The following is a 21,883-nucleotide window of genomic DNA, read 5'->3' as shown; positions in this document are numbered from 1 at the left end:
TGGCTTTAAAAAATGTCATTTTGAAAAACTGCTGTTTTCCTTACAGAGATTAAAAGTTAAAAGCATGAGTATAACAATATTAACAGAGCAATATAAAAGAGACAAAAGAAAAACTACTACTTCATTGGTATTTGATAGATGTTTAAGGTGAGTGATGATATTTAAAAAAATAGAACTTGAAGTTCACAGTAAATTAGTAAACAATGTGAGAAAGGAAAATAATCAAGCAGGGGTTAGTATATTTATGTAAAACAGTGATTCTCTATTTCAGAATTAAAATGTAAAAATAAGCTGGTGTCAGAGAGGAGGTGATTCCTCATTTCCACCGCATTGAGCAAGCTCGCATCGGCAGCAGACAGCCTTTAATATATGCGTCTGGCTCAGGCTGGTCTCCTAACCATGAAGCCATCGAATTGTTAATATCACTGCTTTTTTTTTTGTATGCAACACATCACTTTCTTGCTCTTTGTTGTAGATCCTTCCTTTATTTTAAGCTTAGCATGATCTGATTTTCCAAATCATATTATACAGCCCCCAAACAATATCCTGTGACAGCTAAGATAGAAATGCAGAAAAAAGTGGCATCCATCTATCCATATACAGCATAAAGTAATTTATATAAACAAAGTTACCCACTTATAGCTCTACTCACCTTTATGGAGTAAGAGAAAAGCTTTATCAATGACGCGCTCAGAAAAGATAGTTCATAGATCGGAAGGTTACATACAGAGGGTTCAGAGAATGCATGACGATTAGTAAAAAATATAGATTTTATATATGTTTTTGGGGAAAATAAACACAATTGCATTTTAAATCTAGCTTTGGTATCTTCCGACTATGAAACCGAAGTTAATATATATTGTGGTTCATAAATATGATGACATAAAAAAAATCTTGCATTTGAAATAGTTATATTTGATATCACTATAGCCAACAAACATCTATCCCTTACATTATTTTGGAACTAAATTGATGGAACATCTTATACATACAGGTGTGTGTAAACATATACCTGTATGTGATATTGTTTTATATAAGAGGTGGTTTCTGATCTGCTGTGTAAATGTGGCTATTAAATATAATCAAGTTTCTGCGTACTTGTAGATACACATACATAGAGTTCTTTGTATTGAGAAACTTATGCTTTTAAAAATGCTTGATTACAATGAGAATAAGCTTAAAAGAAGTAAAAAATAAATACTACCCAAAACTTTACAGTTTATATTATATCCACTCATTTGAAGTTTTAAAACATTTGTTTATACACACACACATACACACACTTAAAATTTCAGAGATTCTAAATAAATGAAACAGGTGATATAAGTAAAGAATCTGAATAGATACAGGGTGGATATATGCTTAAACACATTCTATGTGCCTTCATAGATGAGGAACATGTTTATGATATTGTAACATCAATTTTTTAGGAAATATAACTCATGGATGATTTGTATTCTGTGATACTTCAAATCATAAGTAATTCTAACAAGTCCAATAAAAAGGTGAACAAAGACTCTATTACAGTATTCTAAAATACACTCAGAAATTTATTTTAAAAATGTGAAGATGTATATAATTTATAGTACCCCTGTAAAGCAATAGAGTTTAAAGAATGAAATCATTTTGTTTCTTCTATTATGGAAAATCTCTCATCTCCATTTTGAATCTTATTATCTGCAACAATATTGTAAAATTTAAAAATAGATTTAATGTATAATTCTGCTCTCAGAAAAGCACATTTGATATGGCAATGGCTAATAATATTCAAATGTGACATGATATAGTTGAAATAGTTACCTCATATAAAACTAAAATTCTCATAAAAGTCTGCAGTTCAGATTCAGTTGATAGATGAACTAGAGCAGCCTGACTTCATAGGTGGTGTTTACTAATTTATCTCACATATGTCCATGATATATGCCAAGTAAAATGCAAAAATTAAAAGGTATTATATTTCTGCTAATTATGATAACTCGAACTCTTATAACAAGATGATGTCTTATAATAAGACATATAAAGCATGTTGTCTGGTTAAAAAGACTAAAGAAAACTCTGGCAATAAATACTAAGTATAATGCAGCATTCTTCTTAAATCAGTATAAAATCTAATAGGGTCAAATAAAGAAGATGGCAAATGATTTTATTTCTAGGCCTCAAGCATGACTATAGCTATACATTACATATTCTCAGCCATAGTTGTGTGAAAACATAAAGGATTTATTTAAGTAGCTAATGTATATATTTCTATGCATATGAAAAAAGTTACAAATATAAACCACTCTCTTCATTATTAACTAAGGAGTTATTCTTTTAGGCTAGCCACCTTAAATACACCAAAAGAAGCATTTTAAAAACACTTGTATTTAATTTTGCTTCTTACACAGATATCTTATATTGCTTTTATATATATGTTGTTATAATACAAACGCTATTTCTGTGCACTCTGTCATCACTTTAGAGTACAGTTTCTGAAAATAGTATTTTGGGGGGTGGGTCATGGTGAAAACATTGCTGATTATAAAGAAGAGCACTGTTCATTTCTCCTAGGCAGAATCTATGTATGTTCTTTTGTTCTGATGGTAACTGCAGACAATCAATAAGGTCCAAAGCTGCTGGTTCCCCTCCGCCTAGGTCCCAAGAGCCTGACTTGTGATGTTACTAAAATACCTCACAAGTTAGGGTCTCAGGGACTAGGAAAAGTCTGGTTTGATGCGGTAGAATTCTTCTTCCAGTAATAAGGCTAGTTTAGAAATTACAGTTGGGTTCAGTTAACTTTTTCCTCTAAATACTAATTAAAATACATATGCAGAAATATATATATGGTATATAAAGTTAGGATGAGCTGAATATTCATGACAACCATTTAGAGACTAATTTCAGGCTTTAAAATAATGAAGAATGTATGAAACAATGCAGATAATGTACAGTTAAGAGTCATTCCATTAGATCCAAGAAAGAGACGAAAAATGGGTTAAAATCTGTTTCTAGCAGATTTGTACAGCAACACCATAACCTCTGTTACATTAAAGAAGGATTATATGCCAGTTAATGGGACCCTAATTGAAATTTTGCTTCCCATTACACATCTATACAGCACAACTTGTAAGGTGGGCCCAGGACATACAACACTTTAACTCTAATTTAAATATACACTGTTGCAGTTAAGAATAAAACAAAAACTTTTTTGCATGTCATAATTTAATACCTCTGAAGCTTGCTATTTCTCTTTGAATCTCCAAACTATTCAGACAGCCGATATTTCCATGCATACTCTGTAGCTATTTGAGCAATGCCACTTAATAAACACGTAACTTAAAATGCTGGCAACATAAGAAAAAAAGAGACTCTACTTTTAAACAATTGCATTATAAAGCTCAATACTTTTGAAAATACACAATCCCAATCCTGCATATTCACTGAATTTCCTCCGATCTTTTAGCCTTGTTTGTGGTTCGAGAACAGAATTTGTACTTTAGGAATGATCCAAGGTTTAGTAGCATAGAACGCAGGGTAAAACAATCGGACCAGCCATAACATAAAAGTCCTGGCCACAGAAGTGGAATCTGGTTCTTCTGAAGTGGTTGATCTTAAAAGGGAAAAGAGGAGGAAAAAACAAAAACGGAAAGAATTAGAATGTTTTCCTGTAGAACAGGTGAATCATCCATTTCCAAGTAAGCTGCAAGGAAAGCTATACTGAACAAAATATTTGCTAACTGGCCCCCTCCTCCACCCTAGTACCACACCCCTTTCCAACCACCACCCCCGACCCTCTGTCCAGATCTTTACTTTGCCTTGTTAAGACTTTAAATATTCTGCTCCATGATGTAATGCATCATTATATAAGATCTCTTTCTGTTTATCGTTTGATTTTCCATACTGAATCAGTTATGGCTTAAAATAGTAAATAGTTAAAAAAAAATAAAACAAAAAAGCAGCACTCACAAAAAGCAAAAAATAAAACAGTCCTTAGATATAAGTCCATGCTTTTCGTTAAAACTGAATATGGCTTTACAATTTTTGACCATAGCATTCAACCAATTATTAGAATGAAAAATCTCACCCCTCCATAAATATGACATTAACATAATTATACCACCCCCATCACGGAGACCCATCCTCCTTAGGGAATACATCTGATGCTCCAAAGATGGAAATCAGTCAGATTTTAGTTGCTCTCCAACGTACCTTTGCTTCTCACTGACTGACTGGCTTTTACCCTCCACGCACTCACACGCCACCCCCTCCCCTCGGCTAGACACGGATGCCCGAGCGAGCACGCGCGCGCACAGGCATACAGACACCCAGCGAGAGGCGAGGCAAAGCATCTGATGCTGACTCAGAGCGCTTCTGTGTGCAGGGGGTGGCAGCGGCTGGTATTTTCACTGCGCTCATCATTAACATTAACTCACAGTCTAGCATCCACCCTCTCCCAGACCTGCGGGACTGCAGTATTTGCATGACGCTGTCACTCTAGCCTTTGCAGGTCAGATGATAGAAGAAAAAAAAAGAAAGAAAGCAAAGGAGTGAAAAGGAAAAGCCCCCAAAGCCTTCATTTCTTCCAGGGTCTCCTTATTTTTCCACCTTTCTACTTCCTCTGTGGCTATGTCTCAGTTGTTTGACATCTTTCCGGAAGAAGCTGTCTTGTGCTTCAGTGAGCCAGTAGTCAGTTGGTCCTCCCCTCCCCTCACACTTGGATACCCACCCCTTTCCCCCCCCCCCCGATCAATAACACAGATATCCAAATACAGTTGTGGAAACAGGCTCCGACACAGTCTCACCCTGGGCTCACTACCTCAAGAAGCAGGCAGCCAGGCTCACACGTGATAGAAAAAGAATGCCAGCAATTCTTTAGCAGTCCTAGACTTTATTCTATGCCTTCATTTCCCCCCCCCCCCATCCTCCCCCTCCCCGGCTGATGAAAGAGCAAAAAGAGCCTTTGCACTTTTATATGAAGCCCCCAAGCAGCCCAAGAGACAGATGAGTTCGGTGGCTCTGTATAGATCAATCATTTCTATTGAATAACGAAAAAAAACCTGATTTTAATAAAAATAATTGCTTAATATTTGTATTAGCTGTGCTCTCATTTCACAGGAATTACAAGACCTGCCAGGATCTGAATCATCGATATGACTTAAACTGTGTTGAAATTCTAACTTGCTGGAATGAAATCAACCAACAGGATATTAGTATATTTTTTACTTTTTCGATTTAAGAACTCTTAAAAATAATAATAAATAGCCATGTTGGCGAATATGTGAAAGTCTTTGAGACTAAGAAATGTTTGCAGGCTATAAATATTATAATTAAATATATGTTTACGTAAAACATGGATTTGTGTACATATGTGAAAACAATCTACTATGTGCATTGTTACAAAAGGAAGTAAAATTTTGGCTGAACACAGTCGTGTTTGTACTACAGTGTTTCATAACATAAAAAGCAGTATATACGTATTTATCCAGTTCCTTTGTTCTTCAATTGTTCCCTTTAATGATAGAATGTGGTAAACTGCCTACCTTTCCTTTCTACACGAGCGATATTTCTGAATTACTTGCCAGACAGAGCTAGCCATCAGTGACTCTGCAGCATACAAGAAATACATACAAAGGAAAGTACGACTATTCTCAAGCCAACTCTAATGCTGTCTGGTGCTGGAGAAATTTCGGTTTACCGACACAGACAGATCCCAGCATGCACTGCGGCACTGCAGGACCAACTAAGGTAGCAGTTTGGCAACAGAACTGTGGCAACAAACGTGAAGGACAATCATTTGCAGAGGTTCCAAAGAAAACATCACACAACCCATAAAGAGAAAGAAGCATCTGCAGTAGGCTACGTATTTCTATCATCAGCTCCTACAGGCTCCTGATTTGAAAGAGAAAGGAAAGAAAAGGAAAAACTCAAGTGCAAAAACAAAAAAACACAAATAAATAAAGAAGTGGGCATCCGGAGGAAGCATGGTATTGAGTACACACTCTCACTGGAGAGAGAAAGGGAGGAAGGAAAAGAATACGAGGCAGAGGAAGAAAAGAAAATAGGAAGAGGGAGGGGAAAGGTGGAGAAGGGGAAGAAAGGGACGGAGAGGAAAGAGCAAAGAATCACTGAGCACTGAAGCAACAAATGAAATATGAAATTAGATTTCAGAAACCAAAGATTCCAGAATAGTGTTCAAGCTTAGAGTTTAATGAAAAACTGTAACAGAAATTAATGCATGCATAGCATAGTTTAAAATACTTATTGTTGGTAACAGTGAGAAGCCTGCTGACTTCACCCTTCCTGTTCTACGTGTGTGTATTAAACTGGTCATCTCTTAAAGTCTCTTTGCTCAGATCCATCTTTTTTTTTCTTTCTCTCTCCAGCATCATCAGCGTCCTTTATGCTATTTTTTTTTTTTTTTCTAGACAGTTGCCCACAATACTCTGGATAAATTAATGTTGTGACCTTGCTATGGCTATCAGACATAAAATGTCGACTGTTTTAATAATTGAACATGTGCTTACAGCAAACTGCCTACTGATATCTTAGCTCTGTGGACTGCCTGCATTAAGCACCTCACTCCCAGCTCTGCGAATCAGAAACAACAGATGCAAATACAACTTTCTTTTTCCTATTCCATGCTATCTCTGTTTATTACATACAGAGACAGACACACACGTAACTTTACAGAAGGCATAAAAACATTAACCAAGCGAGTTAGAAAATCAAGAATAAAGGTTTGAAGAAAAATAATAATTATAAATGTCCAGGCATTTAAAATATTTATATCCAGACAGGGGTGAGCCAGTTTCAAGTGCCCAGGCTTCTGTCAAGATCATCGTTGGGCCAATGGGAATCCAAACTTGATTAAATCAATATTTATTTGAAAGAAGATGTAATCAATCAGTTCAACTATGTCTGTCATAGACATGGGTTTAAGGTCTGTTCTTATTCTAAACTTCCATTCATCAATACTAAAACATCCCTAAATGAGACTCTGACTATGGCTAAACTATTTACAAAGTAAATTTTTCAGTCTGTTTTATATTTAATTTGAGCAAGCAATGCAAGTATGGTCTTCCTAGATCAATTATTTTTATATGTTATTCGAGTTTTGTTCCGTTAACTTAAAAAATAACTAAGATAGATCTGGATGTATATCAAATGGTGTATTAAGTTAAAGGAAGCAATGACTGCTCTGAAATACTTTAATACAACCTGCCTTCTACCTTACTACTAAGGCAAGGGATATTTTCTCAGAGAGGCCATTTGAACTCATTGTTATGATGGGAATTGTATTTAAGAACATTGATGAGGTTTAGGATAAGGAAGATGGAGGACAAAAAATGATCTACGGTTCTAACTTTGACTCAAAATTCATGGATGTGCAGAATATATTGTTTTTTTATTACTTGCATATTTTCTTTGCTTTATTTAACCTACACTTTCCAATAAGGTGCGACCAGCCACATGTAGTTATGAAAATTAAAATTAAATAAGGTAAATATTCAGTTCCTCTGTTGCCCTAGCCATATTTCAAACGTATAACAGCACATGTAGCTGGTGGTTACCATTTTGGACAACACAGCTATAAAACATTTCCAACCTTGCAGAAAGCTTTATTGGACAGTGTTAACTTAAACTGTCCTTGTGAAAGTTTATAGCATAACTGGTCACTGTATCGCAATACTTTCATTCCAGTCTATTTTAAGAGGATGAATTTATATTGATTTATTTGAAGATCTAAAATAGGAGAATTCCATTTGACTAAAGAGCATCTAATACTTTTATTTACTAATAGTTTTGAAATATGTAAGATTACTTAAGGGGAAGGGTTGTACAGAAATGAACTTTAAGGTAGTTGATAACAAAACCATCAGAAGACACAAAAACATACTCAAACTAAAGTCTCCAAATAAATCTGACAGAGGCTTATTTGTCTAACCTTTCCAGAAAGGAGAGTCATGCTCTTTTTGCTGTCAAACAACCCATATTACGAATTTCTATTTTCAAAAAAGAAGGGCTGTAATAGTAGTGTGAGTAGCAAAAATACAGAGAAAAAGCAATTTTTAAAAATCCTATTCATATAAGCAAAAAATTGCAGTTAAGAGCAACAACAAGTATGGTTATACCATTTTCTTCCATTTTTTAAAAGAGAAAAGAATAATTAAAGGGCAGGGGAGACAAGAATCAGATGCCAGTGAACTAGGATGACCTGGTTGGGAATTTTTTATAAAGAAAAACAGGTGTGTGTGTGTGTGTGTGTGTGTGTGTGTGTGTGTGTAGACATTGTTAAGATAATTTTGAGTTATCAGTCAGATTCTGGAACTAATTATCTTAAGCAAAATGAAAATAAAGTAAAACATAAGTGTATATGAGTTATTACTTTAAAAATTTCATGGTGAATGATGCAGCTGGTTTTCAACAAGAAAAAACCTGACATCTTTTCTTCTAGTATTTTAGTATTTGGACTAGGGGTTGATTCAGTGTTTAACTCGGACACTTTTGGATTGTAATGCAAAACGCTTATCCGTCAACCTAAAATTACTTTTTTCTTACTCTTTTGATATATAAGTGCAGAGCATCACAACTAACATGGAAAAATAATCACACAGATTTCTCTTCCTTTCAAGGATGACCCTTTAGACCCTGCCATGTGAAATCTAATGTTCATTCTTCTATTTAGAAAATGTATATGATTGTAACACTCTATACAAATCTCTCTCTCTTTCTCCCACCCTCCCCCCATTTTCCTCTCCCCTTCTCCTCCCCCCTGCTTTCCCCAAGTGTGTAACCCACTTGCCAATCCAGTCTGTCATCAATATCCACAAGGGGACCACATTCAAAGCCACACCAGAGAGACGAGAGAAGGAGAGCAAGTCTGAGATAGGGGTAATTGGAGCAAGAACATGAACTTGAGGGAGGTCTTGAGGGGGAAGTGACAATGACAGTGACTGTTGTACAGCCACACACATGAACAAATAGTCTTGAGGATGCTGGTGGAGTGCTTCTCTTTCAGGAAAAAGGTAGGGGATAATAATGAGGGGCAGTTCGGAGACCATGGGAAAAAATTACGCCGTATCAAATTATCTTGCAATCCAGAAGAGTATTTTTCAACAGTTAGCAGGCTTATACGTTCTAACAATAAAGGAATGTTTCTGCTCTGTTGATGTGCTTCCTACCAGATGAGAGAGTGAAAAATTAATCTTGACTTTTTAAGATGGGACATTCGGTGGAAATGATCAAGCGACTTCAGAATTACTGTCATATTTAGAGCTTGACTACTATGGCAAAGGAGCCATAATAACTTATGTTTTAGCTAACAAACTACGGAAGAGTACAGGTATCCCTCAGTATCTGTGGTTTCAGGACTCCCGGGGATACCAAAATCCTTATATAAGGAACTGTCAAGCCCCTTATATAAAATGGTGTAGTATTTACATATAACCGACACGCATCTTCCCATATGCTTTAAGTCATATTTAGATTACTTATAATACCTAATACAATGTAAATGCTATGTAAATAGTTGCCACCATGCAGCAAATTCAAGTTTTGCTTTTTGGAAACTTTTGGAATTTTGGGAGAGGGGGGTGGAATATTTTTGATCTGTGGTTGGTTGAATTTGTGGATTTAGGACCCACGGATTTGGAGGGCCAACTGTACTATTTTCCTTATATTCTATATACAACACTTTCAAATGAAGTTGGAAGGGAAGTAATCTAGGAGTCAGGTAACTGGTTCGAGTGCCAATTTGGTAAATAATAAAATTTATGGTCTTGGGTGAGTCATTTAACTCTTGGAACCTTAGTTCTCTTATCTTTAAAATTAGGAGAGATGACTCGGTTAATCACCAAGACCTAATTCAGCTCTAAAATTTTGTGCAATGAAAGGGAGTAAAACTGGAAACACGTGTTGGTCACTACTACCTACTATTTAGATGTCTGTATGCATAATTGCATCATTTAATCGTTATAGTACTGTCCAGTAGCATTTATCTCCAGAAAGACTAACGATAAATCCTCTTCATATGTCCCTGTGATATCTCACCTAATAATTAAATCTCAAAAAATGTAACCTTTCATCTTAGCTGCAGAATATGGTAATATTAAAATGTTATATTAGATCTTTTATGTGGATTACCCTATTTACATTTAAATTTTCATTGATTTGAAACAATATATAAAATATTTTTATTTTAGATGTAGGGAGGTAGTAATTTTCTAAGTCTTAGAAAAATATGTATACACTGTTATGGTACATGCACTAAGGAGATGAACTCACAGTCTCCTTGGACAACTTATTGATAAAAATTAGCCTACATGGATTTAAACAAATCTAGGATTAATTGATTGAATAGACATATTTTAGCTTTAAAAAGGCATTTAAAATTCAGGCTAAAATATGTCAGTTTATAAAACTACCTAGGTGGGTTCTAGAAATCTGAGGAAAAAAAAGATATCAGAAAATCAGGTGAATCATAGGTTTAAAAATTTCTATCATCTATCAAAAACTTTAAAAACACCTTTTTTGATTTTTAAAAAAATACTCATTTTGAATGCTGCCTAACTTAGGTGAGGTAAAGTTATTAATGGATAGTTATTATTCTGATTGTTCATAATCACTTTTATTCTAGATTTTGAGTTTTCTTCAATATGAAAAAATATGCTAATTTTGTAAGGTTTTTAACATAAGGAAAAGATAATACTTTATCCATTGATCATGATAGGCAGGAATGGAACACAAATGATAGGGTAAGTTATCTTAAATAAAATATTCTCTCTTTATAGATACTTTTATTTCATTTCCTGATTTTTTCTATTCATTTTGAAACTTAACATCACACAATCATACATATTTGTTTTCAAGATTTAATTTTCACTGTGCTGTCTCCATGCTAAGTGATGGAGATTGTTTCCTGATTAATACACTTTTAGAAGTATAAGTACTATGAGACAAGTTTTAACTTTTCAAAATATATTCTTTCATGAAGAATGCCACTACAGCATACTCTTGAACCTTATTATATAGGTTTTCAATGTATGTTGAAGAAGCTACCATTACATGGGATGAGGGGAAAATACTTAAAGCATTATAAACATCATTTAAATATTTCTGAACTGTGAAGGTTCAAGTGTATCCTGCATTCTCATGCTTTGTTCCATCCTTTCCAAGCAATTGCATTGACTTGTTAAGGGTTAGAGGGTATACTTCCACTGATCAGAAAAATAGCCTGACACAGCAAAACTGTCTGCTAATTCAAGACAGATCAATCCCACTTTTGTTTCCTTTTGGTTACATTATGGTTATTCATTCTGCATCACTTAAATTCCATAATACATATCTCAGTCTAAGAAAGGAAATGGTTAAAGAATAATCTTGGTAAAAAATGATATGTTCCTGGGTATTTCCCACACTGAATTGCTATTGAACTTGGTGGACATTATAACACCTGATCAAGTGCTTGGCCTCATTTTCAAGTTCACTCGAGAATTCTGTCCCTTTTAAGGATTTTATAAAAACCTTGGGAAGAAAACCTACCTTGGAATACAATTAAAAAAAAAAAAAACTTCATACAATCTTATATTAGTATGTTAATTCTCTTGGGAGGGTAACACTCAGTCTCCAAGAGGTACTAGCATTTTGACTTTTACTAACCTGAAAAGTTACATGCTGTTTCATACGGTTCCTACTCTTATCTGTAATCTTTACTTAGATAACAACAAAAATAGTCACAAATTCAAACCCCTCATAGCCTAAGTGGCCCACAGATATGTCAATTTTTTGCAGTAATGCTTGATTATATTTCTTTATTTACTACTTCAATTTTCTCTTATGTGCCATGAGACATAACCCATTAAAGAAAAGGGTTAAATTAGAATTTATGTTTGGATACTTTGCTATTATAAAGCTTTGAATTTAAGAGAAACGTATTTTAATTCGTACGCCTGACAAAGACATGTTTTAAAGCACATACTAAAAGGAAACAGCTTTTCAATTACTAAATGCAGTGCTCAGTAGGACAGAAAACTTACTGCTTCTCTTAAATGCTAGACCTTTAAAACATTTGCTGGATGACAGCATTATACAAAAAAAAAGTTTCCTTAGCAAAGAATTAAAGCTGAATATGCAACATTTCTTAGGAGCATTGAATAAGTCTATTTGTCCAGCTTACTTTGCAAAGACTGCGTAGAAAACAGCACCATAAACACTTTCAGTCCCCACACAAGGGCTAAACAAAGAGTCCTCTTTCTAGCCATCTAATCGGGTAATTTATTTTTTCAACCATCACATAAATCGAAACACAGCTGTAACCAATGACTTGCAGATCCAGTTCCCAGCCAGCTGGAATCAGTTCTGCTGAAACAGCAAGATTTTTACATTGTTCACTTCTGTACATCTGGAGAAATCATTGAGGTTCAAAGGTGACCAGAAAAGCTCTTTAAATAAATTCAACCGACAGTGAAGATTTGTCTAAGGATCTACAAACCCAACATTCACTTTTACAAAATGTTCATTTCATGACATTAATGCTTATAAAGGCTGTTTGCATCCTCATCAGTATAGACTTTATGAGTTACTAATTGAATTAAGAACTTAAATACCTGTTTCTTTCAAACAACTTGCTTCCAAACCTTTTCCTAGGAGTTGTAGCTACTAAAAGATGGTCACATTAAAACACTATGTTACATGCAGAGACATAGGCCATAAGAAACTGTAACAAAACCAGATACCAGAAATGTACCTACTCATATCTCAAATTTAATCATGTTTAGCTAATACAATCCTCTATTTAGATAAAATGAAGGAGAAATACTACCCTAAAGAAAGCAGAGCTGGAATACTTCCATCAAGTTAGGTAGGCAAATCCCCAAGGAACCAGCGTCCTGGGAGAAACAAATGTGGATTAGGAATGTTCCACATGCAGTATTGCAGGGAGGTGATTCTGGCACCAGAAGAAGAGAAATCCAAGAGCAGCAGCCACTTAGCTCTACCCTGGAAGCATATAACTGCACATAGGGTAAAAGTTAAGATTCCCTGAAAAACAAAATTTGATGCAGCCAATCCTTGCGGTAAAGAGTGTTCCATAAAAGTTTGATAAATTTAAAGCAAATAAAAACCCAGAAGAGTAACTGTATCCTTGACATTTAAATTATGCACAATATATTGATTCAAATGCATCATTTTCTTCACTAAAGCCGTCAAAAAGATATTCTTGGGAAAATGAATATGTCTGGCAAGCTTCTCAATCCAGTTTTTGTTGTGTTAAAAACACATAAACATGGGACTTCCCTGGTGGCGTAGTGGTTAAGAATTTGCCTGCCAATGCAGGGGACATCGGTTCGTGCCCTGGTCCGGGAGGTTCCCACATGCTGCGGAGCAACTAAGCCCGTGTGCCACAACTACTAAGCCTGCGCTCTAGAGCCCGTGAGCCACAACTACTGAGCCCACGAGCCACAACTACTGAAGCCCGTGTGTCTAGAGTCCGTGCTCTGCAACAAGAGAAGCCACCGCAATGAGAAGCCCGCACGCTGCAACAAAGAGTAGCCCCCGCTCACCACAACTAGAGAAAGCCTGCTTGCAGCAATGAAGACCCAACACAGCCAAAAAACAAAACAAAACAAAAAAACATAAATCACAAATATACTTTATTTTCTTTTCTTAGTTAATATACTGGTAAACATGTTATTTTCATTATTTAGCCATCTTATTCCAATGTGTGGCTATTTCAATTACAATGGATCAATAATCAGTAACTTCTTTATGAGTTGTACCTCTAACTAAAAAGAGTGGAAAAAAAATAGTAATAAGGTATACTTTCCCTACTGAATGACAGATGGTGCTCACATAGTAAGTAGCAATTTCCCACTAGATAGTGAATTCACATAAAGGTGTTTTAAGTTCATTCACGTGGTAAACATGTGACTGATTTTTATGTATCATTCACTGTATACACAGGCTATGGAAAAATATTCGAAAGGGTTGGAAATGTGATTTGATAAATAATGAAATACCCAGTGTCCTGAGGATTACCTTTAAGAATTTCAGGGCAATAGAAAATTGCACCCAACCAAAAGGCTCTTGTCTATCGCTGGTTATTAACTGGCTGTGGGATCTAGAGGAAACACATATTCTCTTTAGGTCTCCCGTAGAATCAGGATCTAATGTCCTTTCCAGATCAAATGTCGACATTTTTGTAGATAATTTCAAAAATCCCAATATATCAATATATCTGTGTACCCTATTGCTCCTGAAATGTAAAATCCCCAATTTTCTTTTTTAGTTTCATCACTTTGGGGGTGAACACCACTAAAAATCGATCTATCCTTTTTCAAATATGAACCAACCGATCCAGAAATCTACTAGATAATGTTCTTGGTAAGCACAGGGAAAGTTAACTTGATAGGAAAAACCCTTGAATGGACACAGCTTAATTTTATGAATATGCCACTTAAAATTAAGCAGCCAGTTAAATTTCTCATTGTTTTAAAATAGAACTAAAATTAGGCAACTCCCACACTGTTCTCTACTGCAATATTAAAGTATGCTTCATAAGGAAATCTACATGACTAACGTTTTCAGTGCTATTTATAAACATTTTTGTTACTTGAATTCACATGTATTCCAGAATCCTGTGACCCTGTGATGCCTATATATTTATTCACATGTGTAATACTTTTAAGACATCTGTAACATATGACATATTTACATATATACACATATTTTATATAAATGAACATTTATTATGTTTGTGAAAAACAAAAATATCCAGGAATCTTCATAATCTACCATAGAAAATCACCTGTACCAATAGCATGACAAACTGTTCCACAAATACTTTTTCATAACAAACAGACAAAATAGACTTCCCATGACAATTTCAGCTGAGAGCAAAAAGGAGGGGTGGGTTCTTATTAAAAATATTTTATCTTAGGTGTTCTCTAACTGGTAATATCTTAGAATATGCCCAGCTAACAAATAAATTTAATAAATAATGAATTATTCAACACCGTGAGGATTATCTTTAAGAATTACAAGGTAATAGAAACCAATTAAGTCCTTACTAAAACTTTGTATTATCGAAGTTTGATTTAACTTTTTACTCATTTTCTTTTCTCACAGTTTCTTTGGCCTTTTAGTTATAAAATAAATTCTTAATATGCGATCCATGCAACACAGGCTATGAAAACTTTATAGAAAAATGCCCTATCTGTGTTACTCTGAGCTGCTGAACTCTAAAAATGTGTGCCAGCCCTAATTCATCCTCAAGAACTAAGAATGGATTTCTCATCTAGTTTTGAGCTGGTAGACTGAGGGAAATGGTCTCAGAAAGGCAAATATTTCATGTCTATTTGTGATTTTTGCTCTTACTATGCTAAAGGATTATTTCACTGTTAATATTAGCTTGACTCTTTTTAAGTACTAGCAAGACATGGTATTTCATCAATATTCCAAATCCTTTGTTAGGCATATGACATATAAATTTGTGTGGTAATAATAGTTTTAATTTTGGGGGGTTAGCTGTTGCATCACAACATAAATTTTAAAAGTAGGTACTCAAATATAATTACCATTAAACTAGCTTAAGGATTATATTTGTTACTTAATAAAGGCTTTTAAATCCTAATAATTAATTTTTATTATCAAAGCAGCATTTATTTATACTAGCTGTTTGCTTATATGTATATTTTGTTTATAGTGGTGGTATACAAGTATCATTCAGTCTCCATGGGGAAATAGTAGAATATTACAAAGTTAAAAGTGGTTTGGAACTTGGCAAGGTAGAAAGTAATAAAAATACATATTCAGGATGGAGTGAGAAGTCCTGTTTTGTTGCATAAAGATGAACATGAGGAGAATGCAGGGGCAGAGGGTGAGGCTGGGGTGAAACAGAGAAAGGGCTCATAAGACAAGATTCTTAACACATATTCTAGAGTCTTCCTAAATCAAATAATACTTCCAAGTTAGGATTGCACATGAACTAGTTTGTCTCTTCTATTTGAAGAAAAATAAGTAATACTTAAATGATTCCTTCTCTATTTCCGATAAAAGAGAACTGGATCTTGTATTGATTTGAAAAATACTGATGGATTTATCTTTAAAGTTTAAGTTCACTACTGCATATGATCAAGAATAAAGATTTTTGAAAGTCTACTCTGACCTTGATAGTTTTAAATTTTGACAGGTTTTCTTTGTCAAACTATGGCAAGTCCAGTCACTTCTTTAACCAGGGTTGGGTCATTCAATATGAAACACCAAGAGAAAGTAATAGGATATTTAAAAGTCATAAGATTATAATCAGGCATTTTGATTCTTTGATTGGATTATCAGATATACTGACTCTTTGTCAGAAAGCGGGTATCGTGAACCATTTTAGAATGTTTTATCCAAGGGTTTAGACAAATTCTCTAGGTCAGGAAGGAATAGGCTATTAATTTGGGTATAAATTCTTTGGAAAAGAAAAAACCTACATGTGTATAGAATGTATACATATACACATATATATTTTATATATGTATCAGATTTTGCAATTTAATTGATCTTTTCAGTCAGTCAGAGAGCAATGTTCTGTAAAAATGGTTCCTAGATTTGTAAAGATATGAAGAAATCAAAACTCTACAAGGGTAGCTTTTATCTTTTGAGATTTAATGGATATTACCTATCAATGGGTGAAGTTATAGAGCAGGTAGCTAAAAAAAATTATTTTAATTAGACTGAAATTAAGAACTCTTTCAAGATGAGCCGACATTCATGTCAGGGTCAAGGTTTTTGGCTTTTTCTTTCCCCCAATTTCACCACCCTTGTAGTAAATCAGTTTTAAAGACCTAAAATATCTTTCTTTCCAAGGAAACAAGTATAAAGCACGTTTGAAATCTCAAGTCTATTTTCTTTCCAGAGGATTTACAAGTCTTCCAAATATACCATGTTAATGAATGCATTTATCTTTCCATACTTCTAAGTAGTAAAAAATTCCCACAATATTATAGGCACTGTTGTAAGCAAGTCAGGGATAGAGTTCGTGGATTACATAGAGGCTATGACCATGAATTAGCCTAGACAGAAAGAGTATTACACCCATGTAACTTGTACCAATAATTCTTATATCTGTGTAATTAATTAAAATTAGAGTGGATAAAAGTGATTTGGGGTCAGGTATTCCAATACTTTTGGCCTTCACAGGACCAATCTCATATAAATGAAAATTTGATATGTAAAAATTAGAAAAATCACACTCAAATGGGTACTTCAAATGGCACTTACCCATCAAGAAGGGTTACACAAGGTTATTTCTAGAGCTTCAGTCACTCTTGAATTTGACATATAGTTTGTGACCGTCCACTGGGTACAAGAGACTAAGTTGCTAAAAAAATTAATAACATGCAGGGAAAAATGGTCTCTGTCCTAAAACAGCCTAGTATGTAGTGGAAGTGTCAGACACAAACAAAATTATAATGCAGAGAAAATGGGAAGCATGCTGTTTTAAAGAAACTGTGTAAGAACACAGGGGAGAGAGACTAGCCAACAACTCCACTTGAGTTGAGCCTTGAAGGATGAGAAGAACTGTTAGAGGAGGCAAAGTCAGAGAGAAAAGACATCGGGTCTGAGGGCAGAGAAACAGGTAAGGCTTAAAGGGGGGCGATTCATACAACATTTGGGAAATGACCAGGTGAGAGAGGTGCAACTGGCTTATGCAAGGAATATTATTAGGAAAAATGGCCAAGCATTTGAATTGGAGCACAGTTACAGAGGGTCTTTAATGTTATACTGAAAATAAGTTAGTCAAAAATGAACAATTAAAATCTTTTTGAGTAGGTTTTTTTTTTTTTTTTGATTAGTATAATGACCCACCAACAATAATACCAATAATTACCATTTATTCAACACCTAATTCCTATCTAGTCCAGTGCTGGTATAGATCATGCCATTTTATTTTATCATCACAATGACTCCATGAGGTAAGTGATATCTTTATTTGCAATTTGTTGACAGGGAATCTGAGGTTCAAAGAAAGTAAAGTAATGTACCCAATATCAAACCACTAGTAAATGGCTAGAATTTGATCCTGGCTTATCTAATTCTGAAGCTCATCTCTTTCTTAAGTGTATTGTCACAGCACCAACTCAAAATTAAACTGCCCTCTCTGAGAGTAGACTTTTGAATTTGGATCTCACTACCCAACAAAATAGGCAGTCTCCATCATGTAAGGAAGAACTTCTAGGCACAGAGATTCTAGAAGTCCCTTTGTATTCTGAGAATTTTGGAAGTGGCAGAAGGATTCAAACATAGGTCTGTTCAATCCCAAAGCTCATGCTCTTCCCTTAATCGCATGTTACTATTTGTCTAATTAATAATTTAAGTACCTGTATAAAATTTCATTCCGGGAAAGTACCATAGAGTGTTTAACTGCTTCCCAATTGCTGAGAATCTCTGGGGTTCCAATTTGGGGATGTTACAAATAGTGTTGAAATCAATACTTTTCTCCATGTGTCTTGTTCCCTATTGAATTTCTTCCTTTGTGTAGTAACATTGCAGAAGTGGGAAAGTTATAATGATTTAAAACAGCTGAGTAACTTGGGCATAACTGAATAATTGGTGGCCTAGAGATTTTTTTCCATTTTTGTTTGAATTTTACAACATATCAAACATAGAACCATAATATCTAATATGATTTCTTGAAAGCCTTTGCTTGTAAGTTTCATTCATTTTTTCCATTAGTTCATTACCCAACTATTTTGTTGCTCATCTATTTCTGATCTGACTACACATTAGTTAGCTAAAAAAATCAGCTAAATTTAAGACTTTTCTTTATCTAGTAGACTTTGAGAATAGCCACTGAATACTTTAATGTTCAAAGGACATATCAACAAAATATTCTATTTTCTCTCATGTGGTATTTTCAAGTTACACGATAAAAGAGTATTTAGCAATATACCTTTATGTCTATTCCAAGGAATAAAGTCAGTTTGTAGAACATCAAAGTTTGTACCAAATCTCCCATGAGGATTTTATCTAAGCAAGAAATCTATCAGTTTGGAGACTTTTACTTGTGTTTCTATTTCATTCACATTTCTAACATTTTTAACCTTCTGAAAATAAGCACTTAAATCACAGAAAAGCTAACTGTATCACAGGACAAGTGTTTTTGAGAGGTCTAAATTAATTTTGAAAGCACATACCACTTCTAATTTGAAAATTTAATATATGAAAGAAACGCAGATGAAAAAATACACTGAAACTTAGAAAATGAGTTCTAATTTTCTCTGCCACGTTCATTGTGCAACTACAGGCAGGCTATTTAACACTTCAAGGTTTTGGTTGCCCCATTTGAAAAAGCATGAAGCTACCACATTGGATTGGAATGTTAATTTCACAACTTTAAGCCCACTTTAAACAAAAAGTGCCATACCAATGCAAAATAACATGTCCATGTAACAGTTTGGTTTGAGGTTATTTTACCTGCTACTTTAAAATCAAATTTTGTTAAATGAAACAAAAAAAAATTCCCAATTCATTTCTATGTTTAAACTTGGCTTGATGCACCTGGAACATGGTGACAAAGTTGCTGGGTTTTAAAGATGTGAAGCAGAGCAAAGAGTACAGGGAAAAGTCTAAACATTTCCCTTTAATTGAGGTACATAAGGTCTAGTAGGGTAAAAAGAAATAGTAACAACTAGTGGACGTTTCAGGGTCTGAGGGCACTGTTATTCTAAGAGGAAGAATCAGATAAATAAAATTTCCAAGTTGTAATAATGCTATCTCAATTCACAAGTCCCTTCCAAAAGTTTGATTTACAAAAGCAATTAAAAATATGAAAGGCACTTCAGACTCCTTTGAATAGGTGACCTTATAATAATTTTGAAAATAACAACTTGCACATAGACCCTAAAAACACATCTACTACTTATGAGGAGGAAAAGGAGGTAAGTGAACAAGTCAGGGAAATGTAATACGCAGAGATTCTTTTCCTGGTTTCTTCCATGAACCCTGATCTTTCTGTCTGAAGAGCGGTAGCAGTGAGGGACTTTCTCAGTAGGGTAGGAGAGGATCCATTGGGTGGATTCTCAAATAATCCCAACTAGTTTTAAAGGAAGCTAACTTGTGACTGCAATAATTTATCCCAACTTCAGATAGCCAACTTTTTATAACTGTAAAGTGAGTAGTAGTACATGCCCATACACCCTGGATAATTTTTAAAGTGTCTTCTCCCTTTTATTCATTATTTAGAAAAAAAAATCAATAGTGTGGGGAAATAGAAGGTAAATTTCTACTCCGACTACTCTTCATCTCCTGTTCAGATAGACTTGAGGGTATTTGGAGAAATTTTTATCAATATTCCAGACAACACTCCTACATAGATCTCTTTTAACTAAAAGAAAATTTCAAATATATATATACATGCATATATACATATATATATATATATATGTCATACTGTTTAGAAGTGAAAGTATTTCACTAAGGGTTATTTCTTAAAGAGAAGAAAAACACTTTGGGTATTGCATGAATTAGAAGCATACATTACAACAACAAAGGAACAGCAGCAATAAAACAAAGCCGAGCTTGTTTAATAAAAAATGCTTATTCATTCATTCATTCACTCTTTACAGTCAAAACTCTTTTCACAAAAAGGCTATCTTGGGGCTTCCCTGGTGGTGCAGTAGTTGGGAATCTGCCTGCCAATGCAGGGGACACTGGTTCGAGCGCTGGTCCGGGAAAATCCCACATGCTGTGGAGCAACTAAGCCCGTGCACCACAACTACTGAGCCTGCGCTCTAGAGCCCATGAGCCACAACTACTGAGCCCGCGTGCCTAGAGCCTGTGCTCCACAACAAGAGAAGCCACCGCAATGAGAAGCCCACACACCACAACGAAGAGTAGCCCCCGCTCGCTGCAACTAGAGAAAGCCTGCACACAGCAACGAAGACCCAACGCAGCCAAAAAAAAAAAAAAAAAAAAAAAATAGTCTATCTTGAACAAATCAGAGAGGTAGACTTTCTAACCAAAGAGGTATTTGACCTTCCAAATTTTCTGGACAGCTACCTAAGCTGTTGCCTCCAATTCTTCAGGATCCAGGTACTTTAGAGTTTTTACACACCTCAAACATGTCTGGAATTTTGTGTTTCTTTCTTCAGAATGGTTTGCCCTACCTTGAAAAACACTGAGTTAAGGTTTTAAAGAAACCCTGTAAAATTTTCCTTGAGGTTAAGTACAGAATGTGTTAGATACTATTTTTAAAAATATGAAGACAGGAAAGAAAAGTCATAGAACGGCCTGTTCTTCAGGAGAAATAACAATGATACATTAAAAAAAAAAAAAAAAAAGATGAAATTACTAAGGGCTTCAAAATTGAACAGCATGAGGTTCAAACATGTTTCTTTCACATTCCTTCCACATTCCAGTTTATATCTTCTTGGGATTTACTGAACAACCTCCATATCACCTGTTACTCATCCACTGGGCAGATGCATTGAGAAACGTGAAACCTCTGCCTTCTAGTGTGTATTGCCAACCACTAATGCAACCACGTGATAACAGAAATCCTACTCTTGACCAGCTGAGTGTACCTCTATTTCTATCTACACGCAGGATGCTTTTTTGCTGCCATTTCTATAATTTCCATTGGCTTTTAATCTAACTTCCAACTGGTTCATTCACCAGACCTGGTGATTTTGTGCTGCCTCCTTTTCCTTTGAAACTTTAGCAATGACTTTTAGAAAATACTTTATTAATTTTACCCAGTTGTCTTCATTTGAAGTGTAGATGGTTGTAGTTTAGCACCTGTTTTGTAAACCAATGTTGATTCTATTTATTAGAATTTTTAAAATTTAAATTAAAAATTTAAAAAAATATGCTTGACCTTGTTTTCAAACAATAATGGATCCCTGCTTCTTTCTACTTATAC

At 34.7% G+C, this 21,883-nt stretch overlaps 1 long non-coding RNA gene across 4 annotated transcripts in view; it reads right to left on the bottom strand.

The window, feature by feature from the left end:
* LOC137766014 (uncharacterized) overlaps nt 1-21,883 on the bottom strand; it is a 371,274-nt gene that overhangs the window by 3,020 nt on the left and 346,371 nt on the right. For 2 of the 4 annotated variants that reach the window (XR_011074258.1, XR_011074259.1), the window contains one exon: nt 3,385-3,589. The exons of 1 other annotated variant lie outside the window; for it this stretch is intronic. This is a non-coding gene — a long non-coding RNA (uncharacterized lncRNA). The remainder of the gene's footprint in view (nt 1-3,384; nt 3,590-21,883) is intronic. One more of the 4 variants, XR_011074260.1, reaches the window with a different exon arrangement.

This window comes from Eschrichtius robustus, chromosome 6, assembly GCF_028021215.1.
Source record: "Eschrichtius robustus isolate mEscRob2 chromosome 6, mEscRob2.pri, whole genome shotgun sequence".
NCBI classification, from domain to species: domain Eukaryota; kingdom Metazoa; phylum Chordata; class Mammalia; order Artiodactyla; family Eschrichtiidae; genus Eschrichtius; species Eschrichtius robustus.
Note: the sequence above shows the minus strand (reverse complement) of the source record. Positions and strands in the feature narration are given on the sequence as shown.